The following is a 9,058-nucleotide window of genomic DNA, read 5'->3' on the forward strand; positions in this document are numbered from 1 at the left end:
TTTTATTCTCGCTGAAATACAGTTCCCCACCGATACGGTCGCCAGCGGGTGCCGCTGGGTGTGTTTGACGAGGAAGCGATAGGGTGAGGGGCACCTAGCAACAGCGAGAAAACATCCGAAAGCAGGTTTCATGTTTATAAGCAGCAGCAGCAGATCGACCGCAGCGACGATGAAGAAAACACACAGCACAACCCATAACAAAACACACCACCCCGGCTCTGCATGTGTGTGTATCGTTTCGAAACAGCAATATCCGGATATGCTCGTGCGGATGTGTATGGGTGTGTTTAGTAGGATAAACACATCTACCAAGCTGCGAGTCGCGAGTCGCATGTGCACACGACTCGGAGACATCGGCGAAGGAAAGGGGGCATGCACCATAATCTTATGGGACTAAAATAAAGTTAAAAAAAAAGAACAACACAAGTGTGTGATCGCGCAAAGCCTGTGTTTTATTCATTGCACACCGGCCGCTGCCATGCCGGCAAGAAAAAGCGGTGCGTCTAGCGATTTTTACTGTTATTCTGACGTTTAAATAGCATTGTATATCCTGAGCAAGACCGGTTCGTGCGTTGAGGTTGATAAAAATAAAGCACGAGTTTTGAACATGTTTCCAATGCAGGAGTACGTTCACACTTTAGCTCGCCACTGAACGCACTTCATCACATTAATAATAAAAAGGCACTTCATTTGATTAAACGACGCTATGTTGATATTCTTGCATATCGCACCAATCTAAGTAGCCGAGGCAACCAGATCCGCACAGGGCCGGCATAAAACGTGATGATGAAAACATACATATGTAGCATAGCACACTGCCGTCCTCGATGACAAGCAGCATTTCATACGGAGCTGCGCTCGCGGGTATAAAGTCGCAAAACAGTATAATGAGACTCTCGAATGCCGAGTCATAACGAGAGACTTTATTTGTTTATCCGAAAACGTGTACAACAAAATGGAACCCGTCGTCGTCACAATGCCACACGGAGAATTGTTGGAATCACCGGGCAGAGGGTAGATGTTGTTTATTCTGCGTGATTGATGAGCAAAAACAATGTTTGCGCGTTGGTTATAAACAGAACACACTTTCAGCATATGTGCACTCAGTTCCACTTAATTTTGTTTCACTGATGCAATACCTTGCACGATGGGTTGAAAATGGCCCCAACGCGTGGTCTCAGAGCTACTGCTTCGATATGAAAACGGCTAACCGACACGTGATTCTTGCTTGTGTCCAACACATCACTTATTAATATTCCTATTAAAGCCACTGTTTTTTATTTGATTCGTATACTAGAATAAACGTCTACTCACCCAATTGACGAAAACAAACTTCCTTCTTGTGCAGTTCAGCAGTTTTTTCCTTCAACTCACAACAAAACACAACTCTTTGTAGTGAAAAAGTACACCACAGTCTTACTCAGTCACGGCAGAAAGAAAAACAAAATTTCAGAGGCTGAATATTTTGTAAATATACACACTAGCGCGTATACGCACATACACACACACACACACTTACAATCGTCTTCTTCTGCCCTCTCAGCTCTCCACACCTATTTACCTTTTTCTTGACAAAGTCACCAGGCCAAAGATCGATAATACCAACTCCAAGCGAGAGAGGGAGAGAGTCACGTTGTTGTTTTTTCTGCGTTCTGCCTTTCCACGGCTCACAATTCCAACTTTTTGTTTTCTTTTTCCTTTTTCCACTGGCAACAATAATCGTCTAGCGAAATTGATATTTCTCGTTACTCCTTTTCCAACACGATCTCCACCGGGTGAGATAGTAATAGCAATCCGATTCTTCCGTCTCCGGCAGCACTGAGAGTTCTATTTTTGTTTTGTTTATATTTTTCGTTCAAAGTGCAGCTAGAGGGAATGAAAGAGGAAAGAAAGAAAACAGTGATTAGACACAATCAATTAGCTCTCTCTCTATGTGGCGGCTACTGCACGATGATAACAGCATTCTCTAGTTTTGTAAACGAGGTTTCCAGAATGTGTGTCCCTACCTTTTCTCCTTTCATTGACAGGAGTGAAAAATGAAGTGTTGCCATCTAAGGCAATTTGATACGGGGTTTATCAAGATATGTGAAATCAATATTAATTTGCTGTAAATGGGCGGCATGCTAATTATAGAAATTCAACATAAACTACGATAGTCAAATTATTAGATCTGCGGGAAATTCTGTTCGTTTTGATAACAAAACTGAAAAAAGAAAACCCTGTATTTTGAACAAACTTTACTGATAATCCTTTTTTTTCGGAAAAGTTCCAGACTAGCAATCAAATTCTCTACAAGTTCTGTAGTTGTAGTTTTAAAAACATTTAATTAGCAAATACAATGAAATTTCTGAAAGTCTGTCGATATCTTTCAAAAATGAATTCTTGCTAACTTGAGAAAAACAAAGCTAAAGATCGGAACATTGGCCAGCGAATTGTTTTAAAAGAAATCGATCTTTAACACTACTTTCACCGCTAGCAGTCAATAATAACTCTGAAAAAACAATCGTAACCGTTATTCCGTGATTTAGGTTTGAAGGTTATGCCTCAGAGCGATAAATGACACATTGGTCTTTGTGACTAACCGCATTTGTACATTGGACAAATCACGTTGCATGATAATATGAAAAAAAAAATTTGCCCCACCGTTACGGATTATATATCTATAAAGTTATCGATGATTTCGGTATTCTCGGAAAAAATGTTCGAATGGATTAGGGTGTATCTGGAGAGTGAAACACAATATGTGAAAGTGCACAACAACGCATCTAGGTCCTTTGGTGTCCGTGCAGGACCTATTCTGTTTGTCATGATCATGAATAAATTACCATTATTTTTAACCAACGCAATAGTGCTCATAACGCGGATAATGTGAAGATTTTCTTGCCCATGAAACACATCGATGAACGCCATCTGCTCCAGCAAAATTTGGTTTATTTTGGTAGATTCGTCGAGAGCAACGGACTAAGTGTAAGCCCCAGCAAATGCTCCGTTATTACTTATACCAGGAGAGCTCAATCGATAACTTTCGACTATAAACGAAGGTCTCTGCTGTTTGGTAGACTTCGATACTGTCAGATGCAGATACAGAATTGCGAATATCACATTCTTCTGTAAATTTTCGAGTAGACGGATAAGAATTCCGTGTCTTTACGAGCGGATCAATTTTATAGAAAAATCCAGGAATCATACCCAGCACGAACCTACAACTAGATTCGTGAGTTTTACGTGCTGCAAGAAATGATTTCTACAAATATGATATCAACAAAAAAATCGAAGGATTTTTTTTAAGCGACAACTAAATAGCTTAAAATGTGTTTTTTTGTGTTTGTATGCTTAGTTTTCAAGAAGGATATCGGAAGGATAATTTGCATTAATAAGAGTCAAAACCTATTAATCACACTACACCCATACCTCGCTATACCGCCGCTCTTTATACGGCATTTCGCTATAACGGTACTCTTAAATTCAGGCACGTTTTCGATTTACGGCCTCAAATTTTTCGTTATAACGGCAAAAAAAATGAGGATTGGTTCAAAAATCACTTTTGTACAGAAGTGAAAAAATATTTGCGAGACAATAACTTAAGCAACAACAAAATTAGGTATGTATGCATAAACATATCGACCCGATATCGACCCCTTAGCTTTCCCAAAAGTCGTTGTAGAGAAAAACTGATTTTGGTGATCAACGCGGTCTGAAATTCGACCCCTATTAATCAATACAAAATCTAATTTGGAACTTCCAAGATACTGTATAAGTTGTGTATCGTAAACCAACTTGTTAAAAGAATGCATAATATTGACGTGGGACTACGTCTAACCGGAGTATATGGGGCTGAAATGAAAACCTAAACACAGAACATGCAGGAAAAAATGAAAGATTTCGAATGATTATAACTCGAACATTTCTTAATAGATCGGAAATATGTTTGCATCAATTGATCGGAAATATGTCTACGCGTCTATCACTATTATTAAAATGTAATTTTTCATGAGATAAGCAATTGAATAACTGTAAAATGTTAAGTGCTATCTAGACGCCCTAACTGCTAAGTTTTTATTGGCCCGATTTACGGTTTCCACAACACAGACTTCAAAATCAATGTACCTGTGGGAATCCGCTTTGTATATACCTGCAAGTAAGGGGTATTTTCGTTCTCACCAAGCTGTTTCCCTAACACGGACTTCAACATCAATGTACTTGGGGAAATTCGTTTTGCAAATAAATGCAAATAGGAGATATTTTTGTTCACACCAAAATGTGTTTCCCTAAAACTGAATTCAGAATCAATGTTCCTGGGAGAATTCGCTTTGCCAATACATGCAAGTCGGGGTATTTTTATTCCCACCTAAATGTGTCTCTCTAAGATGAATTCCAAAAGAAAGATGCCTGGGGGAATCTTCTTTGCTAATATATGCAAGCTGTGAGTACTTTTGTACTGACTTGTCCTTGTGTAGACCGGAATGTTTTCCTAAAATGTACATCTAAACTGAGAAGCTTTGGAAAATCGTCATTGCAGATATTAGAGGTGATTGCACTTTCACAGTTCGAGAACTGCGTAAACATGAGATGCAATAATTTCAGAGAAATGTAAAATACTATGACCGTTTAACAATTCTTCCGTTCACATATTTTGGTAGTCCTAGGCATCACATCAAACGTAGAAGGACGGACATCAAATTGACTTGTAACGAAGAACATAGTCTATTACAATGCATGCATTGATCTTACATGGCAACTGTTCAAACTTTTTACTTACAAAGCAAATATATTGAATTCAATTGAATTCGAAAATTGTTTCATTCAATCGATAATTTTATCAATACAATACAAATGCTTACAACGGTAGTACCACGTGAACCTTGCGGTTATATCATAGATATAACCCACCCATTTTTTAGTAGAAAGTTTGTATTAATTGCACTTGATATTTACTGAACTTTATGTTTATTGAACCAAATTATTTGTAGTATTTTTTCAGAGTTTTTACATATTTATATTTGTTTGTGGCCACAGAAAAAATGCCAGTTCAAAAGCCTGCATGTTATAATATATTTAAAGTAGGACGAGTATACTCGTCTTGGCAATGCGTGACACCCTGCCAAAGACGAGTAAACTCGTCCTTGACAGCGAATGGATTAATGATGAGAAAATGATGTCAAGCTTACTCACTTAACTAACCGCATAGTTTTTGAATTGATAAATATTTTGTATGAATAAAATAAAGATAAATTTTAAAAAGAAATTTGGCTATTGGGGTCGATGGTATCATATAATTCTGGAAAAGTGGTCTCTTGTTCAAAATAGCTTGAAGATCCCTGGTCCAGAATATTCGCAATAGCCTAAATGCTCTTGGTATAGCGAATCTCTTTTCTACGGGTTAATTTCATATGATAATTCGCTTGTTATTGTTGTTTGTGTTGTGATGCTTGTTTTGTACTGTTGTAAGTATTATGCATTGTACAATTCTTTGTAATAATGAACATTGTTTTTGCAGTTTGTTTCTTATGATCTCGTCCGGGATCTTGTGAAAGTCTGTTTCAATCGTTTAGTTGAGGGAGAACGCCAGACAATTCTATGGTTTTATCGAACCTCTATTTCCGCTTACGCAAACATATCTGCCAAATGCCAGCGAAGACAGCACAAATGTAGAAGCCGCCTATTTTTACACTGTTTGCGCTTCTGAAGGACTAACTCCACCTACAGGCGAAAGCAAATAACATACTGAAAAACCTTGAGAGCCAAACTATTCAAATAACATTTTTTTGTTATCATTAACTTTCTAATGACCGCAATAATCAAATTCTAAATTCTAATCCGAGGAACTGCTTTTTTCTCTGATCGGTGACGAAATTCCCTGATATTCCCTGACATTGTTTGAATTTTCTGATATTCCCTAATTTTCAAGGTTTTTCCAGCTGCATAAAATTAGGTTGCTTTTTATCGAGTAACAAAATACGACCATTGTTGCAATGAATTCGTGTTCAGCCTTTAATGTGTCATTTTTAAAGTAATAGCTCAACGAATATGAATGATGCAGCGACATTGATGAGCAGGAGTGATCAGCCTTATGGACGTGTAAGACCGATGAAAGGAATTCGTCTTTACATAGCTCTCATCGAGATAAACGCAAAGAAAATTTTTTGACGATTTTTTGATTCGGTTTCGAAGGAGTTGATTGATTTCAGGATTCAATATTTAGTATGATAACCACTGTTCATGGCAACTCCCTTTAACAATTTCCAAGACTTTGCAGTTATGGAGAAAAACCACGTTTTCAGCGTGCAGCTCGAGCTCGAGTTTCAATTTAACAAAACAAATTCACAATTGAATCGGATTAACATTCTGTGTATAGAATTTACAAAAGATCAAATGCATACATTAACACGTTGAGTGCCACGCGGTTTTATAGTGACTTTCGCATCAGGCCACACGCTGAAATCGTTGTGCAGCAAGGCGAAGCGCAATACTGGAAAATTAGAACGTATTATGGCCATCGTTCCTTATCGCAAGAACGTATTTCTGCTCGAAAGCAGTAAAATTTCTACGAAAAAAAATTAATAAACTTTTATCTTTATCATCATATTTTATACTGTCAGTCACCGGTGACTGGCGCGGCCTGAGCGGAACGCTCGGTATCAGTCACCGATGACTGACGTGTCAGTCAATGTGTTAACTGGTCTTCTCTTTTTAATGAAATGTGTTACGCTACAAATGTTTCAGCTTTAAAATATCTTTTGCTCTTAAAACGACCCAATATCACATTACACTAGAATTGGTTATTTAATTACATAGATACCGTTATTTTAATACAAACTGTACTGATTGAAATGTGAACGCCTTTATTTATTTTCCGAGAAATAGAACACATTTTCAGGTAAATAACCTTCAATGCATTATCCAAAATTGCTTTAACTCACCCTCAGTTTTTCAAAAACATTTTGAAGTATGATCCGATTTGCTGACTTCAAATGTAAGGATATTCTGATGACAAAAAATAAATTAAAAAATCGCTCGTAAGCATCTATAAAGAAAAATATAAAATTTAATATATCAGAACACTATCTATATCTCGGTAACAGTGCACAATTCATATTGATTGAGTTATGAAAATAATCGCTATTTAGGACAAACAATCTTCTATTTATATTCCACATAAAAAAAGTTCTTAAAACAAAAAAGCCATAACATCTGGCATCCTTTGCTCTACTCATCAAAACAAAAAAGCCTCCAACACTACATCACAGCGAATCACTGGCTGCTTTGGTGTGCGAATGTTTGTGTTTACGTTTGCAAGTCGGGCAACCCTCCGTTCTTCGCGTGCTGTTTAAAACATTTATTATGTTGACTTGTTCCTACTCTTGTATCCCTTCCTCTCTCTCTCTCTCCTTCTCTTTCACTCTATCGCTTATGCAGCGAGCGTATATCTATCTCCCTGATGAGCACAATAGCAGCGTTAATAAAGCAGCAAAGTGACGACGAGATTCCGCCAGCCAACACCAACACATACAGCACAGCACATCACAGAGCCGCGCAAGAGCCAATGAGAAAAATCAATGTAAATTTCATATTTTTCACGGGGTGCGTTGTTTCGCCGTCTAGCGAGCCCGGCCTGTGCTTTGGGGTTCACTGGGGTCACTTGCGGTGGAAAATATACGCTAACAATGCACTCACCACTGAATCACTATCGTTGCACAGTTTCAGACAGTTTTTTCCTATATTTACACCGAAATTTGCAGCACTTTGGGTACAGCGTTTCTTCACACACGAGTTCTACTCCTCTGCGCGGTGTACAAACCTCGACGTTTTCGCACAAGATACGAAACCGAGTGAGCGCACTGTTTTTCTTTCCTTTTGTTGATTTTCGAGAACGGGCGAAAACGGAGGGGCGAATCGCACAGAGTGGCATTCGGACGGAGATCCTTTTTTGTTCCGCTAGAGGGCTGACTTTTTATGCCAGAGTGTTCGAAACGACAGCTGAGTTTAGATTACTATTTTAAAAAAAGTTATTGATAATATAAAATACTATTATTATCAATTATTTTAAATTAAGTGGATTTATACTTTAGAATAGTTAAAGTTCATAATTCTTCTAAGATTCAAATATTTTTCAAATAATGGATAAAAAGTATTGTAGTACAGTATTTTACATTTAAAGCAACATGCCGAGACGATTTTGACCTGTAATTGGACATTTCCGGTGAGAGTGGTACAGTGTCGACGTCTGGTGGCGACCTTCAATGTGGGACCATAATTTGGGCCCTGAACTCGATGTTTTCGAAAATGTCCAATTAGAGATAAGAATGTCCAATTAAACAGGTCGCATTACATGTCTGTCCAATCAACTAAATGTTGCATTAAATGTAACCTACTGTATAATGTCGATCAAAGGATTCATTGTGTACATCTAAAATCGTATAAAAGGCAAAAAAATTATTTTATTATTTATCTGTAGTGATTATTTTATTTATCACTACAGATTAAGTCTCAATTCGGTGAATAAACAAACATCGATAACAACAAATCGTCTTCTTCTTCTTCAATGGCACTAACGTTCCTAGAGGAACTTCGCCGTCTCAACGTAGTATTACTTGCGTCATTTTTATTAGTACTTAGTTGAGATTTCTATGCCAAATAACACGCCTTGAATGCATTCTGAGTGGCAAGCTCTAGAATACGCGTGATCACAGTGCAAGTCGGAGGAAATTTCTTTGACGAAAAATTCACAATAAATAGTATAAGATCGTAATTGAGGTCATATTACATCATATCAGGAATTTGACATATCAAGATCCACGTTGTCGTATGTATAGTGTTGACATCTGGTGGTGATATGGTAATTTAGGGAGGCAAATTGATCTTCACTAGATCAGCAAGCCCGAAAGCAAATTTAAATTGGTAAAATTTGAATGAATTTTCGTACTTTATGTTATCTGATTATTTAAAACACGTAGCGCAGAACCTTACTTGAACATTTCTATATCAATTTCAAGATATTTCCACTATTGCATATTTTTCGTATTATATGTACGAGTTTCACCTGCTCTAGAATTATAGT

At 37.5% G+C, this 9,058-nt stretch overlaps 1 protein-coding gene across 5 annotated transcripts in view; it reads right to left on the reverse strand.

Annotated features, from left to right (window-relative positions):
* The window catches only part of LOC129776345 (forkhead box protein K2-like), a 51,642-nt gene extending 43,808 nt beyond the window's left edge, over positions 1-7,834 (reverse strand). For 2 of the 5 annotated variants that reach the window (XM_055782450.1, XM_055781966.1), the window contains exons 1-2: positions 7,675-7,834; positions 1,315-1,866 (exon numbers count right to left, since the gene is read on the reverse strand). The gene's annotated coding sequence lies outside the window, so the exon portion shown is untranslated. Of the gene's footprint in view, positions 1-1,314; positions 1,867-6,920; positions 7,025-7,674 lie in introns of those variants that run through there. The other 3 variants (XM_055782131.1, XM_055782212.1, XM_055782049.1) reach the window with 3 other exon arrangements.
* Between the last annotated feature and the right edge of the window lie 1,224 nt (positions 7,835-9,058).

This window comes from Toxorhynchites rutilus, chromosome 1, assembly GCF_029784135.1.
Source record: "Toxorhynchites rutilus septentrionalis strain SRP chromosome 1, ASM2978413v1, whole genome shotgun sequence".
Classification (NCBI taxonomy): Eukaryota; Metazoa; Arthropoda; class Insecta; order Diptera; family Culicidae; genus Toxorhynchites; species Toxorhynchites rutilus.